This window comes from Fringilla coelebs, assembly GCF_963513975.1.
Source record: "Fringilla coelebs genome assembly, chromosome: 5".
Taxonomy (NCBI): domain Eukaryota; kingdom Metazoa; phylum Chordata; class Aves; order Passeriformes; family Fringillidae; genus Fringilla; species Fringilla coelebs.
Genome location: NC_140033.1, coordinates 48970405 through 48980442, shown reverse-complemented (window position 1 = coordinate 48980442; position 10038 = coordinate 48970405).

The following is a 10038-nucleotide window of genomic DNA, read 5'->3' as shown; positions in this document are numbered from 1 at the left end:
AAAAGCCCTGTAAAAAGGCAGATGTATCAGCAGCAGAAGAGCCTCTGGCTCTCCCTGCTGTGGAGTTTTCAGCCCCTCATGGACACATCTGCCTTTGAGAGAGCTGACAAGAAGTAAAGAATAACATGACTTAACCTGAACAGCACACGTGGGCTTGACTGTTCCTGCAATTACACACTCAGGAAATTAATTTTGATAACTGCTCCTGAATACCTTCCTGTGCAAACAAAACCTGGCTGGATTTCTTTCCTCTTCTATCACTGGGGAATCCCAGAGGGGATGCTGAGAGGCCCTGAAAGTGTTTATGAAACCACCATGAGAGAGGAACATTCACACAAGGAAGAGCTGGATCCTTGCCCATCCCAGCCAGGAACACCAGAAACTGCTCTGCTCTGTGTGGATGTGCTCTGGCTCACAGGGATGTAGTGACAGCTTCTCCCACTCTGCCTCAGTGAAGGGGTCTGGATTGTGAAGGGAGGTGGAAATTGTACACGTGTGACTCGCCAACGAAATCCTACATTTCAAAACTGCCTAAACCACCCAGCCTGGATTTTGTATCAGTGATCTATACACACTCCTTAATATGAGGATTTTTTGTATCAGTTACCTACATTTGCTGTTTGATATGAGACGTGTAGCTGCTGTCTGATTTCAAGTCAGAGACCTGCCTGAGAATTAAATCAGAACAAGAGATAATTGCTTTGAAAAATCAAGCCTGATCCCAGAACTTTTCACAATCAGCATCACAAATTGAAGCCATCCAGTACTTTTCACCAAACAGCCCAAATTTCACAAGACTAGCTCTCACTCCAGACAAGGATCCCGAGCTCTTTTGAGTATTAGAGAAGAAACCACAGATTTATTTTTCTTTTGTTTTCTGATGCACATATGAAGTTCTAGAATTCAACCACTGACCCATGCTAAGAGTTTCAGATGTTTCTGGCTGTGGCCCACTTTAGGCTTGCCTGACAGCAGTGGAAGGGGGCAGGAGAAGTGATGATTCCCTTCCCTTCAGGACAGGGAGCCACTCAACTCCCAGTTGCAGGCAAGCTGCTCCTGTTGTAGCACAGACTGCCCAGCTCCCCCACCCCAGCTTAGCCCGGGAGGAAGGGAAATGCATTCAGTGTGGGACATGAAACCTTGGTAGTGAGCACAGGGAGGTGGCAAATGAAAACTGTCCCTCAGCTGCTCGTGTGAGTGCTCAGAAGCCTGAACTTGTTCCCTGGCTGCACTCAGGGGAGTCTTCCCTTTGTTCCCCTGGACCAGATGCTCTTGCCTTGGGAAAAGCAGTCAGGAACAGTCTGCTGAGCACTCCTGGGCCAAAGTCACCCTTGGATTCATCCCACGTGACTTATAAAAGATCCATCTAAATGATGCAGCTCCCTTGAGTGCTGTGACAGTCCAGATAAGGACAACCACGGGAAAAATGCCCAAATATTTTAGCTCCCTTTTTTGGGGGGGAGTTTATGAATCTACTATGAAAAAAGACAAAGGAAAAGATTACTCATTTTCTGTAAAACTACTAATTCTCTCCTGAGGAGAATTAGTTCATCCAGTTGACTCCCCTTCATCCTCCCAACCTCACAACCTATGACTGAGAAGCAGAGAGAAAAATTGCACCCCTATTTTGCACACACAACTCCAGCCATTCAGAATGAACCTGTTTTCCCACTATCTGTGTTTTCTCCTTTTTTCTGCCTAGTATCAGTCCTAGCAAAGGGACACATGGGAAAGTAAACCAGAACTTCACAACAGCTTTCCCTAGCAAAGTATTTAAAGTTTAAGGTTCCCACCTATTACCATGACAGGAAGGCATTTGTACAGTGAAAGTGCAAAGAGGAAAGGAAGCCCTTCCTTCCTTTTCTGTTTGCATGTTTTTAAATGATCAATACTAGAGAGAAGTATAAAATAATGGCTTGATAGAGACTGTCCTCATTCCTGCCAGATCTTTTTTCTTTAAAAGAGCTAGGAGGAGGATCTCTAATGTCTTCTGTGTGACGAGTGTGCCAAACTCTCCTTTCCAGGATTCCTCTACTGAAACAATTGCAAGTTTAAACCATTCTTGCATTTCTCACTTTTTTTTTACATATATTCCATAGTAGTGATTACAGACAGAACGACAGACAGAAAATACAAACTCACCATAAGATGTAACAGCACACAAAGGACAATCAGGAGGAGACCAGGAGGAAGGCAGCTTTCATATTCCCACACTTTTTGGCTTCTCTTACCAGCCTCCTTGCAAGACAGGGCAGGAATAAATCATTAGCAGTGCTGGTAGAGTGCAGCTTCCTGTCCAGAAGCAGCTGATTGCATCAAACAACTCATCCTGGCTAATCAAGGCAGAAGTCAGAGGGGGAATTCCTGCACTTACCATGTCTCTGGGCAGAGTTGTTGAGGTTCAGGAGGTCTCCAAAAACATCCCACTCCTGCTGAGAGGTCTCAGCACACTTCCCCAGGCACAAGTTGCATCACGGACAAGAGAAGAAAGATGTTAAACTTCTGTCCTGGGTTATTCAAAGCCTCTCCTGGTAATAACCCAGGGCTTTTCTAAGCACCTCCACCTGTGGTGAGAAGAAACCACAGGAGATGTGCTGGGTTCACATCTCTCACTGCATGCTTAGTGAACAAGGGCACTTTCTGCAGCTGTGTCTAGATGGGAGAATGGAATCATAGAATTGTTTAGGTTGGAAAAGGCCTCTAAGATCATGGAGCCCAAACATTAACCCAGCACTGCCAAGGCCCCCAATAAGCAATGTCCCTAAGCATCACATCTACACGGTTTTTTAAATCTTCCAGGGTTAATGATTTCAACACTTCCCTGAGAAGTCTGTTCCAATACTTGACCACTCTTTCAGTGAAGTTTTTCCAATATCAAATCTAAACCTGCCCTGGTGCACCTTGACACCATTCCCTCTTGTCAATTGTTACCTGGGAGAAGAGAGGGGTGCCCACCTGTACACAACCTCCTTTCAGGTATGGTATTATCAGTAGGGACCACCAGGGCAGACAGGCTGCTGAAAGCAAACCTGATCTGTAAGCTCTCAGAGACAGACCTTGTTTGCCTTATGACCTGCCCTGAACTTGATTTGGCCACATCTCTGCAAGATGATGGTGCTGGGTCAGCAGTGATCACTCCAAAAGTCAGCATTGAGCCAGCTTACTTTTCCAGCTTCAAACCAGGCCACATTCACATGGCACTTGCATTAACCCCAAAGCACTGAACAAGGGAATTACATTCATGAAAGTCTCTCCTAATGAGCAGGGGGCTCAGATGTTGTCTCCATTTTACAGATGAAACAAACATCAAGATCACAATTTGCTGTCAAATCAAGCATATGTTCCCTTTTCTACTCAGCATGAGACACCTGAGAAAGGTTTTCACCATGATCTCAACCCCACTAAGACAGCTGGAAGATCCCAGAGCCCACACTGTTGAGTTTGCTGGCCCCCAGACCCTCTTGAGGAGCTACTCATGGTCCCTTCACATGGAGCAAACTGCACTGCATGCCCTGTGCTGTACTTTGTAGGGAGGGGTGGATGCTGGACAGTGCCCACACCCACTAAAGCACATGGCCCAGCTCACACACAGCCGCCTGTCACTCACTGGGACCCAGATCCTCACTCCACAGCTCCTGCCATCCCCTGCCAAGGGCAGTTGGATGTCATTTTGTGTGGCATTAGAAAAATCAGCTTCATGCTCAGGTGTCACATCATACATCACATTAGCTGCTCCAGCAGCTGGGAAGGGACAGTCAAGATTCATTAATGCTGTTTTAACATTAATTGTGCATGTAGAGCAGTGCTGCAAAGGAGCCTTTTGACAAGCATGTCCTTCCTCAGCTACATCATTTTCCCTTTCCTCTGCCTTCCAGAACCACACACTTCTTTCCATTAAGAGAAAATGACAGAGCATTATGGTCTGTCAGGACAGAAAAAAGAAATTCAATGTCATTGTGTTGTTCACTTTGACTTTTCCTCCCCATTTCTTCCAGTGTATAGAATATTCAATCACTGCCCTGTGGAAACTAACCTGAATTCCTGTCTGAAAGCAGCTGCAGAGGTGGCTGCCTGGAACAGCTCTTGTTGCAAAGAGTCTTTCCTTAACACAATGCTCTGAATCTTTTTACCTCAAACAGAGGAAGTCAGCAACTGCAGCCACTCTATAAACCATACAGGCTTTCACAACTGAAAAAGTGTGTTTTCCACAAAGATCTGGCCACATTTTCTCATCTAGTCTTGACCTTCTAATGCAACTGGAAGGTTACTCCTCGGGAGAAAAGGAGTATATACAGGCAGGAGAGTTGGGGGGAAGTTGTAGCTGGGCAGAGGAAGGATGGCTCAAGGCTCAGGTCATTGGCAGGGACTCAATTGCACAAACCAGAAAGCAGAGACTGAAATCATGGATGGTGGAGACGCCATGAAATTATTTGGTGATATCTTTAAGCCAAGTGCTAGTAAGAAACACGGGCAAAATGCCAACAATCACACATAGCAACATCTACTTTTGTCAGCCTAAGTAATTCACTTTGTCTCACAGAATCATGACAAATATATGAAATAAACATGACAATGGCGGGTTTTAGTGTTGGTGGCAACAGTATGGAAATATCATCCCACCACATCCCTGGGTGGCCTGAATTCAGACAGCCTTTTGCAACAATCACATTACAAATTCTCCCTTCTTGCAACTTAACTTTTCCATTTCATGTAACTCCATGGGTTTCACTCTCCCCTCTGAAATGCCTTGTACTGAAACCCACCACTTGGCTGGTTCTTTTTCTTCCCACCAGTCTCTCACTTTGATTCTACATATATTTTTCAAACTAGTATTTTTTTTTCCCCAGCAGCATTCAAGGCAGTAGGCAGCACATTCAATTCATTCATGTTCTGACATGGCAACAAACAAAAATTTTGCCTGTATTGAAACAAAGGCCTGAGATTCACCTAAGGTTTTAATTCACTGTAATGCTATAATGACACCAAGGAAAAAAATTACCCTCAATAATGTGCACCAGCAGCATTGGACACACAGCATAGGCAAGCCCCCACCACCACACAGCAAGGAAATACAATTTTGCTACACACAATGGCATCGACCCTCTCGTCCTTCCCAGCTTCTGGTGCGCCCTCTCTCCAGGCAAAACTTCCAAATCTTCCGATTGTAATTTGATTTCTTTTGGCTCCCAGAAAAGTCCCTCCGCTCGGGTTCCCGGCAGCAGGGAGAGCGAGGCAGGGCGGCGGGGCTCGGCTGCCACCTCCCGGCGTCTGCCCCGCACCAAACCCCGCCGAAAACAGAACATCCCAAAAACCCAAATCATTGCCGGCACTGCCCTGCGGCTCCGCGGGGCGAGCCTCTTCTCGCTCCGCAGGAATAAAACAGACTTAGCATGGAGAAGGGGAATGGGATGGGTTGCTGAGCTTCACAAATTAATATTGGTTTTATGTATATGAATATGAACTATGCTCATAGTTTTTAAAAATATGAAAGATTGTGACACTACAGGAGCAGCTGCACACAGAAGCTACAAGGCTTCCATGAATGTTTCTCCTTCAGCTTTAGAAAAAACTTACACATATTTGTTCTAGAGAAAAGCAATGAAGGAATAGAATTTAGATTTTTCTCCAATTTTTTTTTTTGTCTTCTTCCCTGCTTATGAGGAAAATAGAAATTTTTCCCATTTTATCCTCCAAACACTAAGTATACCCACTAAACACAATATTTCAGTGTTCTGGGAACACTGCTTTATTCTTGATAAATACTTTGAGAGTTTTGAAAACATCATATGAAATCTCCAACTTGTATCTTTCAAAACATTATTGAAAGACTAAGATAAAAAGTTGTCATGTGAAAAAAATACAAAACTATCATACATTGCCTTCTGTAATCCTGGGAATTTCAAAACTGGAAAACAGTGGTGTCAAACTACTCTTGATTCATGGCCACAAAGCAAGCCTAGGAGAAATAATTCAAGAGAAATGAAGACATTTGTTTGGTATGCAGCAGGTTGGGACTGCATGGACATGTGCTTGAGGAAAGATAATGAGAAAAATCCATCAAATTAGTTTCCTCACATCAGCATTCATGAAAGACAGCGCTTCATAAAACCTTCACATCAACAAGTCACCATGACTCCTCAAGGACGTTAAAAGAACAATGAACTTCCCAAAACAACAGGACAAAGGAAATATTTTTTATTCAAAACAGCAGCTTTGGGCCTTGATGTGGCATCACTCAGCTGAGACAATGAAACAGCTAGGGGAGGCTCTATCACGTCTTGCATCCACCCAGACAATCTGAAATCTGCCCATCACAGATGAAGGTCAGAAAGGCGAAGCCAAGAACTGTAAACTGATGATTTTCAGCAAGGAATCCACAGCGAAGCCAGCTAAAGCCTGGCCAGCATTTGTCTCTAATTCAAAATAAATCCTATTGGGGAAAAAGCCCCAACCTCATCCTCCATATGTGGATGTGAGAGTACTGAAGAGATTAGCTGTTACTAAGAATAAGACCGACGTGTGCTGTGACGACAGCTGGATCACAGGCACCAACAATTGCAGCCCCCCCTGAGCACTGAGCACTGGCTGGAGTCAGAAAAATGGGTTTTCCTCTGGATAACCCTGGGCTGATCCCAGGCACCTTCTGCATACAGATCCCTGAGCCCAGCACGTGTGAGTCAATCTGGCCTTTGGCATTAGAGATAAAGCTACAAATACAACATTGTTAAGAGGCTTTCCCTGTAGTTAAAATCTGCTTCTGTGAGGTGCTGTTCCCAGTGAGACCAGTAACTGTCTGTGCCTTTAAAGTCCCTTTCATCTTCAGTCTGGCATTTTGCCACGTTTGGGGGGCTTTCTAAACTCCTTATGCAATTTTGGCAGCAAATCCAAATGCAAATACCAGCAACCTAGACACACCTATTATTTTCTTCAGCTGATTTGAAAAGTCATAGAAAGCAACACAGCAAATGAAAAGCGCTCAGTAAAGGGGTATTCAAGGAAACCCCCTGACTATCCAGACCATTCCAGCTCCAGAGGAATATACACCCAAAATTTCAGTCAGGGATTGTTAAAATGAAGCCTCTCACCACTGGAACAGCTGTGAACTGTTTGGCTGATTGCTGCTGCAATAGCACCCCCATGAGCTGGGCTTCACTGTGCATCAGGATCTGGTAACGCGCTGGAGAATCTCTCACGGACACATTCTGGCCTTGTTATCACTTCCCATTTCCATTGCTGCAAGTTACAGAGACTGTTGTCTTGCTGGGCTTTTGGATCTGGACCAGCACCAAATTCCTGCTCTTCCCTCTCCTCCACCTGCAGTAACTGGAGGATAATTTCCCCAAGTGCAGAGGACAGAAATAAATCCATCTTTGCACAAGCTTCTGCCCCCTACCTTGAAGTGGCTGTGCTGTGCTCCAGGCTGCTCTGACAAATGCACTACATTGCTACAGACAGACAGCAGAAAAAAATGTTGTCAGCCAAATAGAAAGGTGGAGTGACCGCCTTTTGGTTATCATTCCAGAAAGTTCCAGAGTCCCATTCTTTTAGACACAAAACAAAGGAAGAATCAAGAAGTTAAAATAACTCTCCAGCAGGCAGTTTATTGCTTGGTGCAGGGCCAATTCAAAAAAGCCCTTTTGCTGTTGCTCATTGAATCCTAAAGCTATTCTCTTTTATCTAGTGCTATCAAAACCTGTAAGCTATGGATATTATGTAAGCTATGGATGATGTTACACACTAGTAAAGCTTTACACTAGGTCAGCATCAACAGCCCTGGTACAGACCATGCAGTCATGCACAGCTTCATTTTTGCTAGAGATGGACCTGGCCCCTCTCTGTACCCCGAAAACTTGCTTTGAAGAGGGCTCTTCAGCTCACATAGACCATCAAACCATGCCCTAAAAACTGTTTCTGCTGTGAAGAGGCAGAGAGTTTATAATGCCCATACAAAGTACCCTTTGCAGACACAGAATTCAGCTTTTTAATTAGGTGAATAAAAAGTACATATAAACAACTGGTTTAATACTCATGCTCCTCATCACCTCATCCTGATTCTTCTTTGCTTTAAATCATATTGATTAAAAAAAAAAAAACAAAACTAGAAGACATAAACCCCAACAATGGGCATAAACACTATGAGCTATATGGGCCTCCTATATAGCTCCCTCTCTCCCACAGCCCTGTGCTCTCCTGCCCCATGCTCACCAGCTAAGAAATGTTTTTGACATGTGGTGTAAAAATAACTCCACTGAATGAATACCTTTTCCAACAGATGCCTGTGCAAGGAATATCCAAGTTTGAAAGCTCACCTGTTTTTTCCTCTGAATAGACAGTGTTTACCTGTCTTAGCTACAAAAGTCCAGCAAGGAGCAGGGTCAGCACAGCCCCTTTTCCTTCCTCAGCAGGTGAGCAGTAAGACATGTAAAGAAGGATTAATCTGGACAAGAAGCTTTGCAGTACAGCGAGCTCTACTCCTCTTGGTCAGACTGGAGGTAAATCTTGTTTTTCCTCCCCCAAAGGGTATGCACCAGCTTTCAGGTTTTAATAACTTTCTTCAGTGCAGCCAGAAAATCATTTGATGGAGAGACTCTTCCAGCAAAGTACAGCCAGCTCTGGCAGCAAATACTCAGCAATTCAAGATTACATAAGACAAAAAGAACATGTTATACCCTATCAGCTGTGATCCTCCTGAGGCTTAGTGAATAGCATTTCTATTATATGATACATTGAGATATATATACACACAAATAACATTAGTGAATACGCCAAAATGTGTTAAATACTGCCCTACCATGCAGGCAACCTATAATTGCAAGAAACATGGTTTGGAATACAAATTGGAGCAGAATTCATTAAGCCACTTGCTTTGCAATCTCCAAGATGCCACAGGGGCTTCCTACCTTCAGTCAAAGTGTGGGGTAGGAATGAGAAAGAAGAGCACAGGATTAAATTTAAATCTCCTAAACTGAGCCAAGGACAGAATTACCCATGACGGAACTCAGCTAAGACAGACGATCCTCTCTGCTGCTCTCCTTTGTAACCATCGTTCCTTTCCCTCATCTCTCAAAAATAGTATTAAAAATATAGGGAGAAGATCTGTTTTTCATCTGAAGATGAAAATATTTTCTGTTAAGTTCTCTAGAAATGAATTTACACCATTTTTGGATGGAACACAGCTACTACTGACTGCACAGCAGAAGTGCAGAGCACTGGCAGCCAAGGCTGTCACTGCAGGCGCTTGTGCCTAGAGCTGCTTCTGCCACACCACCTCAATACTCTGCCCACATGTTCCATCTCCAGCTTCAACTGCCACAACCATGTCCATTGGGAGCCACCTGTGTCTAAAGGAACACTTGCAGGTTTTGTGCTTTTTGATGGCAACTATGTCATTAGTTTGCCAACTATTTTTCTCTAGTGAAATGACAAATCCACAGAGCCAGATCAGCTGGATTATGTCTTTACACCACCCCCTAAATAAGCTGTTATTTGCTTGTGAGAGAGACAGCAGGAAATGACAATTTATGTAAATGTATTTTAAAATAGAATAGAATTATTTTATTTAGTTTTCATTTCTGGACAGTATTTGTCCACCAAGGATGAATTACTACTCAAGTACCAAGATTAAAAATAGTCTCTCATAGTTTGCTTCGATAAATTATGGATTTTTTTAATGTCAAAAATACTCACCAATGCTGAAATAGTTTTAGGCAGTCTAACAGAAATGTCATCATCTGTTCAAACTACATCTGAGAACTTAGGTAGAGGTACCAGCTGCAACATGAACATTTGCCTGCCAATTGAATAAATGACTTAACAATTCCTCAACCATCTGCATTTTGGCTCAGTCATGCAAGGTTAAGTTGTTTTTCAGTTATTTCAGTTTAATGTCTAAATCAATACCAGAGAATGCAGAAGCAAAAAAAGTTTTAAATGCCACAGGTCAACCATTAAAAGACCAGAGATGCTCCCAGTTTCAGTAACTTTTGCTTTCACTTCTTTATGAAACTGTTTTATTATAATTGGTCAGCAGAGCCAAGT